The following is a 23,700-nucleotide window of genomic DNA, read 5'->3' on the forward strand; positions in this document are numbered from 1 at the left end:
TATATTGTCATGTATCTCCCTCGCCTGCGTTCCAGGGAATACAGATCAAGGACCTTCAACCGTTCCCGGTAATTTAGGTGCCTTATCGTGCTTGTATGTGCCGTGAAAGTTTTTTGTACACTCTCCAGGTCTGCAATGTCGCCAGCCTTGAAGGGGGCCGTTAGTGTACAGCAGTATTCCAGCCTAGTGAGCACAAGCGATTTGAAGATAATCATGGGCTTGGCGTCCCTAGTTTCTAAGGTTCTCATTATCCATCCTACCATTTTCCTAGCAGATGAGGTAGATACATTGTTGTGGTCTTTGAAGGCGAAATCCTCTGACATTATCTCTCCCAGGTCCTTCATGTGTGTAATTCATCATCAGTGACTTGTAACTCAGAGCTAGACGTTCAGAAAATTCTTCTACTTGGCCATTACTACGTGACAGTGACGGTGTTTGAGTAATAGTACCAAGTCCTGTTTTCCCGTTTCCAGCAGGAAATTTTCAGGTCTTATTTCCCATCTCCAACTTCGTTGAAATCCCTCGTGGCTCCAGACTCTCAACACCGGCAGAGTTAAGATTTTTATATATTGATACACCGAAAGTTGATATTGCAATTAGGCGCAGTTAAGCCTTTTCTGACCACATGTAAACTCAACTCCATTCTGGCGAATAAAACGTGCGGAACACCTGGATGTTTTTCTTGTCGAGACGTTTCGCCTACCCAGACATCTATAGTGTAATACACAAGAGAATTTTATATATGAGACAGAGGAAAAGATAGAGAGGTACAATAAAGTGTTCCGGAGCCTAAGAGACTGAACACTTAGGAAGGTTCAGAAAGTGAACACTTAGGAAGGCTGAGAAAGTGAACACCTATCAAGGTTACGGGACTTAACGCCTTTTATAAAGGGCTGAACAACTATGAAGGCTGAGGGACTGATCCCTTAGGACCACAACTGGCAACCATGAGAGTGAGAAACAGCACAAGGGAGAGTGAGAAACAGCACAAGGGAGAGTGAGAAACAGCACAAGGGAGAGTGAGAAACAGCACAAGGGAGAGTGAGAAACAGCACAAGGGAGAGTAAGAAACAGCACAAGGGAGAGTAAGAAACAGCACAAGGGAGAGTGAGAAACAGCACAAGGGAGAGTAAGAAACAGCACAAGGGAGAGTAAGAAACAGCACAAGGGAGAGTAAGAAACAGCACAAGGGAGAGTGAGAAACAGCACAAGGGAGAGTGAGAAACAGCACAAGGGAGAGTGAGAAACAGCACAAGGGAGAGTGAGAAACAGCACAAGGGAGTGAGAAATAGCACAATTGAGAGTAAGAAACAGCACAAGGGAGAGTGAGAAATAGCACAAGGGAGAGTGAGAAACAGCACAAGGGAGAGTGAGAAATAGCACAAGGGAGAGTAAGAAACAGGGAAAGAAGAAACAGCACAAGGGAGAGTGAGAGAAACAGCACAAGGGAGAGTAAGAAACAGCAAAGGGAGAAGAAACAGCACAAGGGAGTGAGAAATAGCACAATTGAGAGTAAGAAACAGCACAAGGGAGAGTGAGAAACAGCACAAGGGAGAGTGAGAAACAGCACAAGGGAGAGTGAGAAACAGCACAAGGGAGAGTGAGAAACAGCACAAGGGAGAGTGAGAAACAGCACAAGGGAGAGTAAGAAACAGCACAAGGGAGAGTAAGAAACAGCACAAGGGAGAATAAACAGCACAAGGGAGAGTGAGAAACAGCACAAGGGAGAGTGAGAAACAGCACAAGGGAGAGTGAGAAACAGCACAAGGGAGAGAAACAGGACAAGGGAGAGTGAGAAACAGCACAAGGGAGAGTGAGAAACAGCACAAGGGAGAGTGAGAAACAGCACAAGGGAGAGTGAGAAACAGCACAAGGGAGAGTGAGAAACAGCACAAGGGAAAGTGAGAAGCAGCACAAGGGAGAGTGAGAAACAGCACAAGGGAGAGGAAGAAACAGCACAAGGGAGAGGAAGAAACAGCACAAGGGAGAGGAAGAAACAGCACAAGGGAGAGTGAGAAACAGCACAAGGGAGAGTGAGAAACAGCACAAGGAAGAGTGAGAAACAGCACAAGGGAGAGTGAGAAACAGCACAAGGGAGAGTGAGAAACAGCACAAGGGAGAGTGAGAAACAGCACAAGGGAGAGTGAGAAATAGCACAAGGGAGAGTGAGAAACAGCACAAGGGAGAGTGAGAAACAGGACAAGGGAGAGTGAGAAACAGCACAAGGGAGAGTGAGAAATAGTACAAGGGAGAGTAAGAAACAGCACAAGGGAGAGTGAGAAACAGGACAAGGGAGAGTAAGAAACAGCACAAGGAAGAGTGAGAAACAGCACAAGGAAGAGTGAGAAACAGCACAAGGGAGAGTGAACAACAGCACAAGGGAGAGTGAACAACAGCACAAGGGAGAGTGAACAACAAAATTACTCCTGATTGCCAGCGAGCCAATCATCCGAACAATCAGATTACAAGATGAAAAAAAGTGTTCAAATTCTTACTTCGCACAGTTTCCCAAAATAACGAAATTTATTCAGAATTTAGAATAATAATGATATACATCTTTTGATTGTTACATATATTTTAAAATTCCTTAAACTGTATATTTTGCTGACGATACGATAATCTGGAACAATGTTTCTGTAGCTAAGTGTTCAGGAACAATTTATGAATTTAATTTTTTTGTATAATTTACGTACAACTGGAACTCAAGTGGTATAAAGGTCGTCCCCCACTGAGGAAACACATTCACCATCAGTTGTACAATAGCTGAGGATGTTGACATCACGGCAGCATCCCCACCCATTCTTCAGTGTATAGCCAGTGTACTTCCCACCTCCAGGACTGCAGCATCCCCATCCATCCTTCAGTGTACAGCCAGTGTACTTCCCACCTCCAGGACTGCAGCATCCCCACCCATCCTTCAGTTTATAGCCAGTGTACTCACCACCTCCAGGACTGCAGCATCCCCACCCATTCTTCAGTATATAGCCAGTGTACTTCCCACCTCCAGGACTGCAGCATCCCCATCCATCCTTCAGTGTACAGCCAGTGTACTTCCCACCTCCAGGACTGCAGCATCCCCACCCATCTTTCAGTGTACAGCCAGTGTACTCACCACCTCCAGGACTGCAGCATCCCCACCCATCCTTCAGTGTATAGCCAGTGTACTTACCACCTCCAGGACTGCAGCATCCCCACCCATCCTTCAGTGTACAGCCAGTGTACTTCCCACCTCCAGGACTGCAGCATCCCCACCCATCCTTCAGTGTACAGCCAGTGTACTCACCACCTCCAGGACTGCAGCATCCCCACCCATCCTTCAGTGTACAGCCAGTGTACTTCCCACCTCCAGGACTGCAGCATCCCCACCCATCCTTCAGTGTACAGCCAGTGTACTCACCACCTCCAGGACTGCAGCATCCCCACCCATCCTTCAGTGTATAGCCAGTGTACTTCCCACCTCCAGGACTGCAGCATCCCCACCCATCCTTCAGTGTACAGCCAGTGTACTCACCACATCCAGGACTGCAGCATCCCCACCCATCCTTCAGTGTACAGCCAGTGTACTTCCCACCTCCAGGACTGCAGCATCCCCACCCATCCTTCAGTTTATAGCCAGTGTACTCACCACATCCAGGACTGCAGCATCCCCACCCATCCTTCAGTGTATAGCCAGTGTACTTACCACCTCCAGGACTGCAGCATCCCCACCCATCCTTCAGTGTACAGCCAGTGTACTCACCACCTCCAGGACTGCAGCATCCCCACCCATCCTTCAGTGTATAGCCAGTGTACTTACCACCTCCAGGACTGCAGCATCCCCACCCATCCTTCAGTGTACAGCCAGTGTACTTCCCACCTCCAGGACTGCAGCATCCCCACCCATCCTTCAGTGTACAGCCAGTGTACTCACCACCTCCAGGACTGCAGCATCCCCACCCATCCTTCAGTGTACAGCCAGTGTACTTCCCACCTCCAGGACTGCAGCATCCCCACCCATCCTTCAGTGTACAGCCAGTGTACTTCCCACCTCCAGGACTGCAGCATCCCCACCCATCCTTCAGTGTATAGCCAGTGTACTTCCCACCTCCAGGACTGCAGCATCCCCACCCATCCTTCAGTGTACAGCCAGTGTACTCACCACCTCCAGGACTGCAGCATCCCCACCCATCCTTCAGTGTACAGCCAGTGTACTTCCCACCTCCAGGACTGCAGCATCCCCACCCATCCTTCAGTTTATAGCCAGTGTACTCACCACATCCAGGACTGCAGCATCCCCACCCATCCTTCAGTGTATAGCCAGTGTACTTACCACCTCCAGGACTGCAGCATCCCCACCCATCCTTCAGTGTACAGCCAGTGTACTCACCACCTCCAGGACTGCAGCATCCCCACCCATCCTTCAGCGTATAGCCAGTGTACTCACCACCTCCAGGACTGCAGCATCCCCACCCATCCTTCAGAGTACAGCCAGTGTACTTCCCAACTCCAGGACTGCAGCATCCCCACCCATCCTTCAGAGTACAGCCACTGTACTCACCATCTCCAAGACTGCAGCATCCCCACCCATCCTTCAGAGTACAGCCAGTGTACTCACCACCTCCAGGACTGCAGCATCCCCACCCATCCTTCAGTTTATAGCCAGTGTACTCACCACATCCAGGACTGCAGCATCCCCACCCATCCTTCAGTGTATAGCCAGTGTACTTACCACCTCCAGGACTGCAGCATCCCCACCCATCCTTCAGTGTACAGCCAGTGTACTCACCACCTCCAGGACTGCAGCATCCCCACCCATCCTTCAGCGTATAGCCAGTGTACTCACCACCTCCAGGACTGCAGCATCCCCACCCATCCTTCAGAGTACAGCCAGTGTACTTCCCAACTCCAGGAGTGCAGCATCCCCACCCATCCTTCAGAGTACAGCCACTGTACTCACCATCTCCAGGACTACAGCATCCCCACCCATCCTTCAGTGTACAGTCACTGTACTCACCACCTCCAGGACTGCAACATCCCCACCCATCCTTTAGAGTACAGTTACTGTACTTTCCACCTCCAGAATTGCAACAACCCCACCCATCCTTCAGAGTACAGCCACTGTACTCACCATCTCCAGGACTGCAGCATCCCCACCCATCCTTCAGAGTACAGCCAGTGTACTCACCACCTCCAGAACTGCAGCATCACCACCCATCCTTCAGTGTACAATCACTGTACTCACACCTCCAGGACTAGAGTCCGGCAAATCGGTTTCCCTGAATCCCTTTAACATACCTGAGTCAGTTCACAGACAATCAGACCTACACCCTTTGCGCGATACAAAAAAAAAAAATGATTAGCTTTTAAATTACATTAAGGTCATTTTAAATTAGATAAATTCATTATGTTAAGACATCATTATATTAATGGTATCATTATATTAACTGTATCCAATACTATTATTGGCAGTGCATCATTTAAATGCATTACTGGGCGAATAATAATTTTAACAAAGGTAATGATAACATTATTAAAATAATAAAATAATAATAATAATAATAATAATAATAATAATAATAATCAACTTCCTACGAGATGTTAAGTAAAGCTTTAGAATCTGACCTATAGAAAGTTCTCTCTCTACATCTCGAGTATTAAGTCAATATTGGTCTCTTTTTTTTCAACTAATATCAATGCATGTTTCTTCCAGTCTCCTGACTGATCCATGGCTAGGTTCAGTCCATGAACGTAGTTTTTCAGTTGAAGATTGAGACACTTATGAAACATATGGGAATCTTTATTGAGGAAACGTTTCGCCACACAGTGGCTTCATCAGTCCAATACAAAGTATGGTACCACTATGACCCCGCCTCCTGCTTCGTCTCACCTGACTACAGTATATAAGCCACATCTACGGCCCTATGTTGTACATTCTACAAGATTGATGGACTGAACACATCAACTCCAGGCTGAGAGACTGATTACCTCACACTCCTCCTCTCATTACACCTTTCTGCTTTGTACTGGACTGATGAAATCACTGTGTGACGAAACGATTCCTCAATAAAGATTCCCATATGTTGCCCAGGTGTCTCAATTTTCAACTTGTCAGCTTTTTAAACCATTTATCACAGTTTCTCGGGGCAGGACACGTACTTCAGTCCCATCACAGATTCAAGTGTATATAATGTTAAGTCTTCATGTACACACAGTCGATGAGTGGAACAGTTTAATGAGGGTCATTGAAGCTAACACCTTGGTTACCTTCAAATTTATGTTAGATAAGTTCATGAGTGAGAGGGGTTGGATTTAAGTGGGACTTGTACACGAGTTAAAAAGAGTTATCAAAGCTAATTCCTTGGGTAACACTGATACTGGGTTGGGTGAATATTTTTTAGTGGGTTTGGGTTTCACATGGATCTGCCAAGTATGGGCCAGTAGGCCTGCTGCAGTGTTCCTCCTTTCTTATGCTTACTAAGATCAGTTATGTACTTTAAGATTGATGGACTGAACACATCGATTCCAGGCTGAGGGACTGATTACCTCAAACTTCCCAGCACATGCTATCAAAGGTAATTCATTTATTTTATTTTTGGTGCTTCAACTATAAGTATAAAATACATTAATTTTTTTTTCTTCTGCATCTTTTTCCTATTCACCTTTGTTTTTACACAGTATCTGTTGTCATCATTACCCAGTGTTACTCGATGACCGATATTGTTAAGAATCGTAATATCAAAGCCTAGGTCAATATTTCCACACTCATTGTTCTCTATTTCTAAACCCATACATCAGACTAATCCTAGTTTAAAGCCCTAACAACATCCTAAACTGAACTAGCGAGAAAACCCACACCTGCCCTGGATAAGTGAACCCCATCCTGGGATACATGTCATTTCTACCGTAGAAGTATATTTTTAACACATCGGCCGTTTCCCACCAAAGTAGAGTGGCCCAAAAAAGAAAAACTTTCACCATCATTCACTCCATCACTGTCTTTTCAGAGGCAAATTCACACTACAGTTATAAAACTGCAACATTAACACTCTTCCTTGAGAGTGCCGGCACTGTACTTCCCATCTCCAGGACTCAAGTCCGGCCTGCTGAATCCCTTCACAAATATTACCCTGCTCACACTCCAACAGCACGTCAAGTCCTAAAAACCATTTGTCTCCATTCGCTCCTATTTAACACGCTCACGCACGCTTGCTGGAAGTCCAAGCCCCTCGCACACAAAACTTCCTTTACCCCCTCCCTCCAACATTTCCTAGGCCGACCTCTACCCCAATATCTCTTCACTACAGATTTATACACACTCGCAGTCATTCTATTTCCTCCCATCCTCTCTACATGTCCGAACCACCTCAACACTCCCACCTCAGCCCTCTGGATAATAGTTTTGGTAACCCTGCACCTCCTCCTAAATTCCAAACTACAAATTCTCTGCATTATATTCACACCACACATTGCCCTCAGGCACATCTCCACTGCCTCCAGCCTTCTCCTTGTTGCAACATTCATCACCCATGCTTCACACCCACATAAGAGCGTTGGTATAACTATACTCTCGTATATTCCCCTCTTTGCTTCCATGGACAAAGTTCATTGTCTCCACAGACTCCTCAGTGCACCATTTGCATTTTTCCCCTCATCAATTTTATGATTCACCTCATTTTTCATAGACCCATCCGCTGACACGTCCACTCCTAAATATCTGAATACATTCACCTCCATACTCTCTCCCTCCAATCTGATATCCAATCTTTTGCCTATTTTTATCCTCAACACGTTACTCTTCCCTATATTCACTTTAAATTTTCTTCTTTTACATACCCTATCAAACACATCCACCAACCTCTGCAACTTCTCCTCAGAATCTCTCAAAAGCACCATGTCATCAGCAAAAAGCAACTGTGACAACTACCACTTTGTGTTAGATTCTTTATCTTTTAACCCCACACCTCTTGCCAACACTCGAGCATTCACTTCTCTTACAACCCCATCTATAAATATATTGAACAACCATGGTAACATCACATATCCTTGTCCAAGGCCAATTTTTACTGGGAAATAATCTCCCTCTCTCCTACATACTCTTACCTGAGCCTCACTATGCTCTTAAACCTTTTCACCTACTATTTCATACATCTGCAACATCTGCCACATTGCCCCCGTATCCATCCTGTCATACGCCTTTTCCAAATCCATAAATGTCACAAAAACCTCCTTTTTGCCTTATCACATTACTAGGTATACTCCACAGATTTGTTCCCCTATAATTTTTACACTCTTTTTGTCCCCTTTGCCTTTATACAAAGGAACTATGCATGCTCTCTGCCAATCCCTAGGTACCTTACCCTCTTCCATACATTTATTAGACAAAAGCACCACTATATCCCCACCTACTTTTACCATTTCTATCTTTATCCCATCAATACAAGCTGCATTACCCTTTTTTCATTCTGTCCACTGCCTCACGAATTTCCCTCACACTCACAATTGGTTCTTCCTCACTCCAACAAGATATTCCTCCTTGCCCTATACACGAAATCACAGCTTCCCTATCTTCATCGACATTTAACAATTCCTCAAAATATTCTCTTCATCTTTGCGATACCTCTGACTCCCAATTTAATAACTCTCCTCTCCTATTTTTAACTATCGAAGCCATTCGTTCCCATAGACGTGGTCTGACAAATCTGTTTACTCATGTGTAAGCCTCACTCAATCCAACCCTTCTCATTCTTATATTTATGCAACCTAAACTTGAAACTGCCCAAGGTTTTAGCTTCAATAACCCTACTAGGTAGACTGTTCCACTCATCAACTACCCTATTTCCAAACCAATAATTTCCTATATCCTTTCTAAATCTGAACTTACCTAATTTGAATCCATTATTGCGGGTTCTCTCTTGGAGGGATATCCTTAAGACTTTATTTATATCCCTTTTATTAATGCTTATCTTCCACTTATACACTTCGATCATGTCTCCCCTCAGTTTTCGTGTTACTAGCCAATGTAATTTAAGGGACTTCAATCTTTCTTCATACAGAAGATTTCTTATGAAGAGAATATTTCTTGCATGTGCCAGTAGGTCTGCTGTAGTGTTCCTCCACTCTTATGTTCTTATGTTGTTTGTTGTGGGGGAGTAGCATGCGAGTAACAGTGTGTGAAGGCGTGTTAAAGTGCGTCTGTGACATTGCGTGCGCTCCTGTATGCGTGAGTGCGTGTATGTCTACCTGTGTAAAGGTGAGTGTGCAGGTGGCGTTGCCCTAGACCACTAGAAGCCACCTTGATGATCACAAGCCAGTGATGGGTAGGTGTGTGGTCGTAAACAAGAGTTTTAACCAGCTAAACTAACACGCCATGAACACCTCCAGCTCTCTCTCCCTCTCCCTCTCCCTCTCTCTCTCTCTCTCACACACACACACACACACACACACACACACACACACACACACACACACACACACACACACACACACAGATATATTCCTAAAACACTAAAATCCTTTAAGATACCCACCGGTTACAATTTTTTGTATTGACTATGAGAGGTAAACCGCGAGGATCATTGAAGGCTCGATCCACCCTCCAATAATCACAAGATAACTAATCACAGATAGATCTGTTTGTGACTTGATAAAGCCCACTTTATGGGCGAAACGAAGCCAGGATATACAAGATTTAGAAATACAAAGTAGCAGTACTGCTGGAGATAGAAAGTAAGGGATGATGCTTTAGAGAATAGTGTTGATACATTACCAATAATAACTGGTGGTGGCGAGGGAGAAAATTCTTAATACTGCCTATTTAAAAAGGTATATCTGCTTAATGCATACTGCTTTACAGGTATATTCCCCTCTATTATCCTGTATGACAGGGATACATTTCTTAAGTGTACTGAGGAAATGAAACCAGGAAACACAGGTAATTATACATGGATTTCGAAAAACACTAAGTATATTACTAATGATATACAATACCGACAAGTTGGTGAAGATATATATGCAACACCTGCGTATCTTTATTGTAGAATAAAACACATGTGCAACACTAGGAAATATATACAAAATGGTTAGAATATAATTTTTAAAGGGGCAAAATGGTAAGCCAATGGAAGGTCTCTGTCAGATGACCAAAAGCTCCAGCTCCGGGTCATCATATGACTAAGACCCGCGTCAGGTAACACTTGTCCTGTTTCCTGACAGACCTTACCTAACTTGGGAATATTTACTGATGAATAAGACACATGTGCAACACTTCGGTATCTTCACTGTGGAAACGTCCTGTCACACCGTGGCTTCATCAGTCCAATACAAGGAAGAATGATTGGAGAAATTTACGGTTATCAGTCCCTCAGCCAGGAATCTATATAATTAGGACTGATGAAAGCCACTGGTGGCGAAACGTTTCCTTTAATAAATGTTCTAAAGTTTAACATGACTTAAGAAATCGTAATGACACGATTGCAAATAAACCATACCCCCGGCCGGGATTGAACCCGCGGTCATAGAGTCTCAAAACTCCAGCCCGTCGCGCTAACCACTAGACCAGCTAGCCACAATAAGATTCATCCAACTAGGTATATTTCTACACCATAGGAAAGTTAGCACAGGCACCTCTGTGACCACAAATGCAAGTTTTTACAGACGAATCTCCAGCTAGCGTGGCCGTGACGAACTCTAGCTCAAGTCCCTTCACTGCCGTCAACATGACTTAAGAAATCGTAATGACACGATTGCAAATAAACCATACCCCCGGCCGGGATTGAACCCGCGGTCATAGAGTCTCAAAACTCCAGCCCGTCGCGCTAACCACTAGACCAGCTAGCCACAATAAGATTCATCCAACTAGGTATATTTCTACACCATAGGAAAGTTAGCACAGGCACCTCTGTGACCACAAATGCAAGTTTTTACAGACGAATCTCCAGCTAGCGTGGCCGTGACGAACTCTAGCTCAAGTCCCTTCACTGCCGTCAACATGACTTAAGAAATCGTAATGACACGATTGCAAATAAACCATACCCCCGGCCGGGATTGAACCCGCGGTCATAGAGTCTCAAAACTCCAGCCCGTCGCGCTAACCACTAGACCAGCTAGCCACAATAAGATTCATCCAACTAGGTATATTTCTACACCATAGGAAAGTTAGCACAGGCACCTCTGTGACCACAAATGCAAGTTTTTACAGACGAATCTCCAGCTAGCGTGGCCGTGACGGCAGTGAAGGGACTTGAGCTAGAGTTCGTCACGGCCACGCTAGCTGGAGATTCGTCTGTAAAAACTTGCATTTGTGGTCACAGAGGTGCCTGTGCTAACTTTCCTATGGTGTAGAAATATACCTAGTTGGATGAATCTTATTGTGGCTAGCTGGTCTAGTGGTTAGCGCGACGGGCTGGAGTTTTGAGACTCTATGACCGCGGGTTCAATCCCGGCCGGGGGTATGGTTTATTTGCAATCGTGTCATTACGATTTCTTAAGTCATGTTGACGGCAGTGAAGGGACTTGAGCTAGAGTTCGTCACGGCCACGCTAGCTGGAGATTCGTCTGTAAAAACTTGCATTTGTGGTCACAGAGGTGCCTGTGCTAACTTTCCTATGGTGTAGAAATATACCTAGTTGGATGAATCTTATTGTGGCTAGCTGGTCTAGTGGTTAGCGCGACGGGCTGGAGTTTTGAGACTCTATGACCGCGGGTTCAATCCCGGCCGGGGGTATGGTTTATTTGCAATCGTGTCATTACGATTTCTTAAGTCATGTTGACGGCAGTGAAGGGACTTGAGCTAGAGTTCGTCACGGCCACGCTAGCTGGAGATTCGTCTGTAAAAACTTGCATTTGTGGTCACAGAGGTGCCTGTGCTAACTTTCCTATGGTGTAGAAATATACCTAGTTGGATGAATCTTATTGTGGCTAGCTGGTCTAGTGGTTAGCGCGACGGGCTGGAGTTTTGAGACTCTATGACCGCGGGTTCAATCCCGGCCGGGGGTATGGTTTCTAAAGTTTACACATGTGTTTTGCATGGTTTTGTTCTTGCTCAGTCTGTTATTCTTTCAATTTCTCTCACATGGGATTATGTAGCCTCCAGCTGGATATTAAGATCGTCTCAAGTATGTGAATAACACGTACTGAGAACACCTTTCGTCTTAATAAAATGCCGTAAACCGCTTATTTTTTTTTTTCATCTCAGTCACACTTCTCGGTATACATTATAATGTATACCGAGAAGTGTGTATACCGAGACTACCTTGTATATCAATAATTACTGATATACAAGGTACTCTCGTAGTTCTGTGTAGGAAGGCTACTGTGGTTATTGTAGCCACGATGATAGTGGTCTTGGCGACCACACAAAGAACAAAAACACTCAGTACCGTGACTGGAACAATACATACGTATATGTCGTGCCGAATAGGTAAAACTTTGCGATTCTGGCTTAAGTAACAACTCTCTTCTTGCCGAATAAGGCAAGTGAAAATTTGTGTATGCAATAATTTCGCCAAAATCATTCTGAACCTAACGAAAAAAATATATTTCATTGTGTTTGTTTACTATTAAATTATTGTAAACTTATCTAAAATATATTTAGTTGGATTAGGCTAAATTAAATTGAGCTTGTTATAATAAGGTTAGGTAAGTTTTCTAAGGTTCTTTTGGTACAAAATTATTAATTTTTACATTAACATAAATGAAAAAAAAATCTTTAAACGAATAAAAGCAAATTTTAGAAAGGACTTAATTTTAAAGGAATTCTTTCTAACTGACCAATTTTACCTATTCGGCAGAACATATACATGGTTTAAAAACAGACAAGATATACACAATACACAAATTACTGACTTCTTTCTCCTGTGGGAGGGTTATTTGTGTACTGGAGCAGACAATGTTGTCAGCCACACAGAAATACTAAGTATATCTTGTATTAATATTGGCAGAATTACCGACAATATGTTAAGTAAAATGACACAAATGCAACTAATGTGGCATTTTATTGTGGCAACGTTTCTCTTGATAAAGCTTCTGGAGAGCGAAACGTTGCCACAATGTCACAGTTGCATTTGTGCCCTTTTACTTAAGATGAGTATATCTTAGTAGGAGTAGCGAGTAAGATGGACTAGGCCCCGTCTCTATGGTCCTCAACGTAATATCTTAGTAGGAGTAGCGAGTAATATGGACTAGGCCCCGTCTCTATGGTCCTCAACGTAATATCTTAGTAGGAGTAGCGAGTAATATGGACTAGGCCCCGTCTCTATGGTCCTCAACGTAATATCTTAGTAGGAGTAGCGAGTAAGATGGACTAGGCCCCGTCTCTATGGACCTCAACGTAATATCTTAGTAGGAGTAGCGAGTAAGATGGACTAGGCCCCGTCTCTATGGTCCTCAACGTAATATCTTAGTAGGAGTAGCGAGTAAGATGGACTAGGTCCCGTCTCTATGGTCCTCAACGTAATATTTTAGGAGTAGCGAGTAAGATGGACTAGGCCCCGTCTCTATGGACCTCAACGTAATATCTTAGTAGGAGTAGCGAGTAAGATGGACTAGGCCCCGTCTCTATGGTCCTCAACGTAATATCTTAGTAGGAGTAGCGAATAAGATGGACTAGGTCCCGTCTCTGTGGACCTCAACGTAATATCTTAGTAGGAGTAGCGAGTAAGATGGACTAGGCCCCGTCTCTATGGTCCTCAACGTAATATCTTAGTAGGAGTAGCGAGTAAGATGGACTAGGCCCCGTCTCTATGGTCCTCAACGTAATATCTTAGTAGGAGTAGAGAGTAAGATGGACTAGGCCCCGTCTCTATGGTCCTCAACGTAATATCTTAGTAGGAGTAGCGAGTAAGATGGACTAGGTCCCGTCTCTATGGTCCTCAACGTAATATCTTAGTAGGAGTAGCGAGTAAGATGGACTAGGCCCCGTCTCTATGGTCTCAACGTAATATCTTAGTAGGAGTAGCGAGTAAGATGGACCAGGCCCCGTCTCTATGGTCCTCAACGTAATATCCTAGTAGGAGTAGCGAGTAAGATGGACTAGGCCCCGTCTCTATGGTCCTCAACGTAATATCTTAGTAGGAGTAGCGAGTAAGATGGACTAGGCCCTGTCTCTATGGTCCTCAACGTAATATCTTAGTAGGAGTAGCGAGTAAGATGGACTAGGTCCCGTCTCTATGGTCCTCAACGTAATATCTTAGTAGGAGTAGCGAGTAAGATGGACTAGGCCCCGTCTCTTTGGTCCTCAACGTAATATCTTAGTAGGAGTAGCGAGTAAGATGGACTAGGTCCCGTCTCTATGGTCCTCAACGTAATATCTTAGTAGGAGTAGCGAGTAAGATGGACTAGGTCCCGTCTCTATGGTCCTCAACGTAATATCTTAGTAGGAGTAGCGAGTAAGATGGACTAGGTCCCGTCTCTATGGTCCTCAACGTAATATCTTAGTAGGAGTAGCGAGCAAGATGGACTAGGTCCCGTCTCTATGGTCCTCAACGTAAAATAACTAAGTTGGAGGCACCTGAAGGCTTGCGCGATGCATGATTACGTTAGGTAGGTTCATCGTGAAACAGGGCAAGTGTTTCTTGACCCAAACATTGCCTTAAATGCTCTGCTAAAGAGGTCAGCGAATGTGTCAGGCAGGAACGGTCCTTGTACATCCCTGCTGACACTCATTAACCAAATTATATTCAAGTTGATTCCTAATTACAACAGTTATTATTGATTCTAACAATTAGCTTATTAATGAGATCAGGTATGTTGGACAGTAATTAGATAATATGAACTTTTTCTCTGATTTGGATATAAGAATTATACTGTAATAATAATGGTGGAATTATCGACAAGACAAAGTTCCAGGAGAGCGAAAAGTCGCAACAACAAAATGTCGAATTAGTTGCACATGTGTCCTTTTTACCTAACGAGAATTATGCTAGCTATCTTCCACTTGACTCAAGAAATTGAAATACGATGGTAAAGTATGAGAATTTATCCTTAAGAAAGTCAATGTGTCACCAAGGACTGTCTGTTTTATTTACAGCGTGGTTCTTATATCTAGTCTCCCAGGATGCGACCCACACCAGTCGACTAACACCCAAGTACCTATTTACTGGTTTGTGGACAGGGACAGCAGATGTTAGGAAACACACCCAATGTTTCCATCCGTGCCGGTGATCGAACCACGGACACTGTGTGAAGCGACAGCGTTGCCTACCAGGCCATGGGACACATACATAGTTAACACTGGCCAGTGAGTTTTAGAACTCGCTTGCCATAGGTTCAAACCCCAACCGTTCTGCGATTCATCCCGTGTGGAGGGATGTATTGGAGAAGCTAGATAGCTCACTAAGTAGCTGCAAGTATCCTCGAAAAGACTACATGGCCCGTAGTACATAATCTGTTTCAACCAGTCTATTTGCTAATTAACATATCCACAATAAATGTTTCTTAAGACCGTCTATAATTGTAGGGATGATGTGTCTTATGTAAAGGTCAACAGGAAACTAAGTGTATATCAGTGGATGTGGGATCCAAGCATGGGAGGTGCTAAACTTCAGTAGCTGTGGGATCCAAGCATGGGAGGTGCTGAACTTCAGTAGTTGTGGGATCCAAGCATGGGAGGTGCTGAACTTCAGTAGCTGTGGGATCCAAGCATGGGAGGTGCTGAACTTCAGTAGTTGTGGGATCCAAGCATGGGAGGTGCTGAACTTCAGTAGCTGTGGGATCCAAGCATGGGAGGTGCTGAACTTCAGTAGTTGTGGGATCCAAGCATGGGAGGTGCTAAACTTCAGTAGTTGTGGGATCCAAGCATGGGAGGTGCTAAACTTCAGTAGTTGTGGGATCCAAGCATGGGAGGTGCTGAACTTCAGTAGCTGTGGGATCCAAGCATGGGAGGTGCTGAACTTCAGTAGTTGTGGGATCCAAGCATGGGAGGTGCTAAACTTCAGTAGTTGTGGGATCCAAGCATGGGAGGTGCTCAACTTCAGTAGTTGTGGGATCCAAGCATGGGAGGTGCTCAACTTCAGTAGTTGTGGGATCCAAGCATGGGAGGTGCTCAACTTCAGTAGCTGTGGGATCCAAGCATGGGAGGTGCTGAACTTCAGTAGTTGTGGGATCCAAGCATGGGAGGTGCTAAACTTCAGTAGTTGTGGGATCCAAGCATGGGAGGTGCTAAACTTCAGTAGCTGTGGGATCCAAGCATGGGAGGTGCTGAACTTCAGTAGTTGTGGGATCCAAGCATGGGAGGTGCTAAACTTCAGTAGCTGTGGGATCCAAGCATGGGAGGTGCTCAACTTCAGTAGTTGTGGGATCCAAGCATGGGAGGTGCTGAACTTCAGTAGCTGTGGGATCCAAGCATGGGAGGTGCTGAACTTCAGTAGCTGTGGGATCCAAGCATGGGAGGTGCTCAACTTCAGTAGTTGTGGGATCCAAGCATGGGAGGTGCTAAACTTCAGTAGCTGTGGGATCCAAGCATGGGAGGTGCTAAACTTCAGTAGCTGTGGGAACCAAGCATGGGAGGTGCTAAACTTCAGTAGCTGTGGGATCCAAGCATGGGAGGTGCTAAACTTCAGTAGCTGTGGGAACCAAGCATGGGAGGTGCTAAACTTCAGTAGCTGTGGGATCCAAGCATGGGAGGTGCTAAACTTCAGTAGCTGTGGGATCCAAGCATGGGAGGTGCTAAACTTCAGTAGCTGTGGGATCCAAGCATGGGAGGTGCTAAACTTCAGTAGCTGTGGGATCCAAGCATGGGAGGTGCTAAACTTCAGTAGCTGTCTGATCCAAGCATGGGAGGTGCTAAACTTCAGTAGCTGTGGGATCCAAGCATGGGAGGTGCTAAACTTCAGTAGCTGTGGGATCCAAGCATGGGAGGTGCTAAACTTCAGTAGTTGTGGGAACCAAGCATGGGAGGTGCTAAACTTCAGTAGTTGTGGGAACCAAGCATGGGAGGTGCTAAACTTCAGTAGTTGTGGGATCCAAGCATGGGAGGTGCTAAACTTCAGTAGTTGTGGGAACCAAGCATGGGAGGTGCTAAACTTCAGTAGTTGTGGGAACCAAGCATGGGAGGTGCTAAACTTCAGTAGTTGTGGGATCCAAGCATGGGAGGTGCTAAACTTCAGTAGCTGTGGGATCCGAGCATGGGAGGTGCTAAACTTCAGTAGTTGTGGGATCCAAGCATGGGAGGTGCTAAACTTCAGTAGCTGTGGGATCCGAGCATGGGAGGTGCTAAACTTCAGTAGCTGTGGGATCCAAGCATGGGAGGTGCTAAACTTCAGTAGCTGTGGGATCCAAGCATGGGAGGTGCTAAACTTCAGTAGCTGTGGGATCCAAGCATGGGAGGTGCTAAACTTCAGTAGCTGTGGGATCCAAGCATGGGAGGTGCTAAACTTCAGTAGCTGTGGGAACCGACAAAGGGAGACGCGTGAGTGTGACCTAATTCATGTCTACATAAATAACCCATTACGACTGTGACCAGATATAAACATGTAAATAATTCATTACCACTGTAACTTGTTCATTATGTACCTCTGTAATGTTGAGGTACAGTCCCTGGACCCATTATGTTCCTCTGTAACGTTGAGGTACAGTCCCTGGACCCATTATGTTCCTCTGTAATGTTGAGGTACAGTCCCTGGACCCATTATGTTCCTCTGTAATGTTGAGGTACAGTCCCTGGACCCATTATGTTCCTCTGTAATGTTGAGGTACAGTCCCTGGACCCATTTTGTACCTCTGAAATGTTGAGGTGCAGGATCTGGACCCATTATGTTCCTCTGTAATGTTGAGGTTCAGTCCCTGGACCCATTATGTACCTCAAATGGTGAGGTACAGTCCCTTGACCCATTATGTACCTTTGTGATGATGAGGTACAGTACAGTACCTCTAATGTTGACACCCTGGACACATTATGTACCTCTGTAATGTTGAGGTACAGTCCCTGGACCCATTATGTACCCCTGTAATGTTGAGGTACAGTCCCTGGACCCATTATGTACCTCTGTAATGTTGAGGTACAGTCCCTGGGTTATGTTCCTCTGGTTGAGGTACAGTCCACCCTTTATGTTCCCTGTAATGTTGAGGTACAGTCCCTGGGTTGAGTTACAGTCCCTGACCCATTATGTACCTCTGTAATGGTTCCCTGACCCATTATGTACCTCTGTACAGTACCCCCATCAGTTGAGGTACAGTCCCTTGTTGAGGTACAGTCCCTGGACCCATTATGTACCTCTGTAATGTTGAGGTACAGTCCCTGGGTTGGGTTGAGTTACAGTCCCTGAGTTGGGTTGAGTTACAGTTCCTGAGTTGGGTTGAGTTACAGTCCCTGCGTTGGGTTGAGTTACAGTCCCTGAGTTGGGTTGAGTTACAGTCCCTGCGTTGGGTTGAGTTACAGTCCCTGAGTTGGGTAGTAGCACTGCTGGCAACACCAGCAGTGCTACTACCCAACTCTGAATACCATAAAGTGGGAGCAAATGTTACGTACACATCCAACACTTCGTTTCACACGAGAGATTCCCACATCAAGCGATGAAATTCGTTATGTCGAACATGCACATAAACACAAATGTTCGTAAATACCACCAGATTCTTGTCGAACGCATGTTAGATAACTGTGTAGTGCTGACTGACCTTTCCAGCGCCGTTCCAGGCTGTACCAGGAAAATTTTTTTTACACATTTCCAAGTAACAAGTCATCATATTCTCCTGTTTAGACGAATTCTTAATGTTTCTTTTTTTTACGGTTAATTTCATTCTCAAATATTATTTTCACGTTCAAATGCTTAAGTACTTTACGTAATGCATTGAGGTTTTCGCAGCAGATTTAGATTTAGATTTTTTTTAGATTTTGCTACTGAGGTGGTTAGTTTATTGTGTACCCCATATTCATCCTGTGGAGGGTAGGGCAAGATCATATGGATACACAATAGGCCTAGGAATTAGGCCCAAAAGGGTTTACAGTAGTACATCTGGATCTATACCCACAGTTCATTTATTTGTCATAAGCAAATTTAGGAAATATTTAGGAAATATTAAGCAGATTTAGGAAATTTGCTTAATATGTCTATCTTATTCTAATTAATAAGGTATCTTGACATATCACATAGGTTACTTTACTGTCTCTATCTATATTACTTAGAAAGTGAATAATTAAGCACAGTGTTCAAGACAGTTGTGCTGTTTATCTGGAGTTTATCTGGAGAGAGTTCCGGGGGTCAACGCCCCCGCGGCCCGGTCTGTGACCAGGCCTCCTTAGGTCAGTGTCCCAGGATGCGACCCACACCAGTCGACTAACACCCAGGTACCCATTTTACTGATGGGGAACATAGACAACAGGTGGAAAGAAACACGTCCAATGTTTCTACTCTGGCTGGGAATCGAACCCAGGCCCTCACCGTGTGAAGCGAGAGCGTTAACCACCAGGCCACCAGTAATAACGGTACTAACAAAATCGTAACAAGACGATTGTAAACAAAGTGGTTAACGCACCGGCCTGCGAGTTTTAGCACTTACTTGCCATGTGTTCAAACCCCACCCGTTCCCCGAGTTATTTTTAATAGAAGAGTGTTTCGTAGAAATATGTCAATCTTAGTTCAATGCAACATACTGTAGTTTAACATGTAGATACTACCGTTTATGGCATCGTAATGAAACAGAACTGTAGTTTGTACTGCCTAGATGAATACACTATGCCAAATGGTGCACATTGTCTTGTTCTGTCACTCACACGTCTACTCCAGTGTAAGGGACTGATTACCTCAAACTCATCATTTTTCACCCTTATTCTCTGTATTGGACTGAAGAAGCCACTGACTGGTGAAAAGTTTCCTCAGTAAAGATTCGCAAATATCTTACAAGTGTCTCATTCTTCAAGAATTGACTACTATGTATTCAAAGGTCCCAAAAGGCTCCATAATAAACCAACATCTAAAGTCAATAGTCTACTTGCTGTCGAGAGCGTTGTATAACTTAGTAAAGCATTACACAAATAACCCTCACATAGGAGAAAGAAGCTTATGACAACGTTTCAGTCCACGTCGGACCGAAACCTCCTTAATAAGCTTCTATGAGCAAGTTATTTATGTATTGTTCCAGTCACGGTGTTGTGACTTTTCGTTCTTTAGTAAGACATGATGTACCAGGATGGAGACAAATGCGGTTGAATGAGAAATTTTATTGACAAGAGAATCACACAACACTATGTATCGACTCAGAGGATCTATTACAGCCCACTATACCTACATTAACCTTAGTTTGTGTTAATATTAGTAGAATTACCAACAATATAAGTAAAAGGACACAAATGCAACTGTGACATTTTGTCAGATAAGTTGCAACTGTGTCCTTTTACTTAACCTTAATATGATTTTTTTGGTTTATTTTTCATATATTAGGAACAAAAACACAATAACGAGACTGGAAGAATACACAAATATTTCCCTACTTATTGCTACCACTACTACTACCATTACCAGTATTACCTCTACTTATTCTTGTTCTTTGTCCCGTCTCTCTTATCCCTATTCTATATATACTGGTTCCCTCACATCCTGATCGCGGCCACAGAACAGCTCAATTTGATTGGCATCATCGACATCGTCAGACGTCCGGGACGTCTTAACATTAAGACCCGTGCCAGGACGCAGTTTCTGACTAATCAGTCTCCTGTGTTAGGGTAACTTGTAAATAATCCAAGTTAGATCGAAACGTCGTCATAAGCTTCTCTCTATTATGTGCGAGATACTTGTGTATTTTCATATATTTCATATACTGGGTTGTCTTTCAATTCTGTTCTGTCACTGAAAGTCATTTATTATGATACATTTTGAGCTAAACACAAAAACACAATAATTTATTTATATATATATATATATATATATATATATATATATATATATATCTATATATATATATATATATATATATTGAGAGAGGGAGAGAGAGAGAGAGAGAGAGAGAGAGAGAGAGAGAGAGAGAGAGAGAGAGTTAGCATACGAGAGATTTTTTTACTAAACAGAAGTGATACAAGGAGGGAGGAGTATATGGAGAGAATAGGTGAGATAGAGTGATGAAGGAATGTAAAAGGAGAACAAATAAGAAACTGGGTGAGATGCTATCAACAAATTTTGTTGAGAATAAGAGAAAGTTTTGGACTGAGACTAATAAGATGAGAAAGCCTAGGGTTGGAATGGAGTTGACAGTTAAAAATAGGAGAGTTGTTAGAGGTATCGGGAAGATGGAGGGAATACTTTGAGGAATTTTTAGATGAAGATAAGGAAGCTGTGATTTCGTGTATAGGGCAAGGAGGAATAGCATCTTATAGGAGTGAGGAAGAGCCAGTTGTGAGTGTGGGGGGAAGTTCGTGAGGCAGTGGGTAGAATGAAAATGCGTAAGGCAGCTGGGATTGGTGGATGAAGATTGAAATGTTAAAAGCAGGTGGGGATATAGTTTTGGAGTGGTTGGTGCAATTATTTAATAAATGTATGGAAGAGGGTAAGGTACCTAAGGATTGGCAGAGAGCATGCATAGTTCCTTTGTATAAAGGCAAAGGGAACAAAAGTGTGTGTTTTACCTTTTCGGCACGACATATATATATATATATATATATATATATATATATATATATATATATATATATATATATATATATATATATAGTAATAATAATCTTTATTTCCAAAAATATATTATACAGCCGACAGACACCATAATTAACGTCATTGTAATAGTATATAGAAAACCTCTGGTTATGTAGATAATTTTTTGCAACTTAGGTTAATTTTGTCGCCAGGATGCGACCTATACCAGTCGACTATCACTCAGGTACGTATTTATTGCTAGGTGTAGGGTAATATCGCCAACGTTTCACCCGTGCCGGAGATCGATCCTACACTCTCAGTGTTTGAGATGAGGATGCTAGCAACAAAGCCACGAGCACCTAATACAACATAGAAATTTAGGCAAGATCTACACACAGTTTTATGAGAACGCACGACAGAGCCCACGGGGCAAAGAGTGAATCTAGTAAGCGACAAGGGAAGAGGTTGGGCCAGGAGCCAAGACTCGACCACTGCAACTTCACATATGTTAGAACATGTAAGTAAACAGAGAGAGAGACAGACAGACAGACACACACACACACACACACACACACACACACACACACACACACACACACACTCAGATGTGACCAGAAATGAATATACAAGTGAGAGGAGAGAGGCTGTACAACACTTTAAAAACTACGTAACAGTCAAGATTATGTGTGAACCAACGCTGCTGCACAGAAACATCAGGAGAAAAGCGACAGTAAAGACCAAATATCTGGAATGAAGAAGGAAGGAGGAAAGCTTACAGAAAACAAGGTAGTCTGTATAGTGCTGAATAGACGACTTATAGAGTTCTCAGTGGAAACATGGCAGTGAGAGAAAGCGCAGAGAAAAAAAAGAGTACACCAGCAGGTACTGGACATCATACACACAACACAGGGAAGAGATAAAGAGAGTACACCAGCAGGTACTGGACATCATACACACAACACAGGGAAGAGATAAAGAGAGTACACCAGCAGGTACTGGACATCATACACACAACACAGGGAAGAGATAAAGAGAGTACACCAGCAGGTACTGGACATCATACACACAACACAGGGAAGAGATAAAGAGAGTACACCAGCAGGTACTGGACATCATACACACAACACAGGGAAGAGATAAAGAGAGTACACCAGCAGGTACTGGACATCATACACACAACACAGGGAAGAGATAAAGAGAGTACACCAGCAGGTACTGGACATCATACACACAACACAGGGAAGAGATAAAGAGAGTACACCAGCAGGTACTGGACATCATACACACAACACAGGGAAGAGATAAAGAGAGTACACCAGCAGGTACTGGACATCATACACACAACACAGGGAAGAGATAAAAAGAGTACACCAGCAGGTACTGGACATCATACACACAACACAGGGAAGAGATAAAGAGAGTACACCAGCAGGTACTGGACATCATACACACAACACAGGGAAGAGAAAAAAAGAGTAAACCAGCAGGTACTGGACATCATACACACAACACAGGGAAGAGATAAAAAGAGTACACCAGCAGGTACTGGACATCATACACACAACACAGGGAAGAGAAAAAATTGACTGAGCTGGAAATATCAAAAGTGGCGGGTCATGATGGTGTCACCATGGTTTCTGCGAGAGGAAGCAGAAGCACTGTCCATCCACTAGCTGTGATTTACAAGTCAATGAACACTGGACAGTTGGCAGAGAGCTGGAGGACAACCAACGTACTACCGATATTAATGAAAGGAAATAAGCAAGATTCATTGAACTAAAGGCCGGTTTTGTTGACATGTACACCATGCAAAGTCATGGAGAAGATAGTCAAGAAAGTGGTAGACCACTGGGTGAGTGGTTGACCACTGGGTGAGTGGTAGACCACTGGGTGAGTGGTAGACCACTGGTAGAGTGGTAGACCACTGGGTGAGTGGTAGACCACTGGTAGAGTGGTAGACCACTGGGTGAGTGGTAGACCACTGGGTGAGTGGTAGACCACTGGGTGAGTGGTAGACCACTGGGTGAGTGGTAGACCACTAGTAGAGTGGTAGACCACTGGTAGAGTGGTAGACCACTGGGTGGGTGGTTGACCACTGGTAGAGTGGTAGACCACTGGTAGAGTGGTAGACCACTGGGTGAGTGGTAGACCACTGGGTGAGTGG

This window comes from Cherax quadricarinatus, chromosome 91 (assembly GCF_038502225.1).
Source record: "Cherax quadricarinatus isolate ZL_2023a chromosome 91, ASM3850222v1, whole genome shotgun sequence".
Classification (NCBI taxonomy): Eukaryota; Metazoa; Arthropoda; class Malacostraca; order Decapoda; family Parastacidae; genus Cherax; species Cherax quadricarinatus.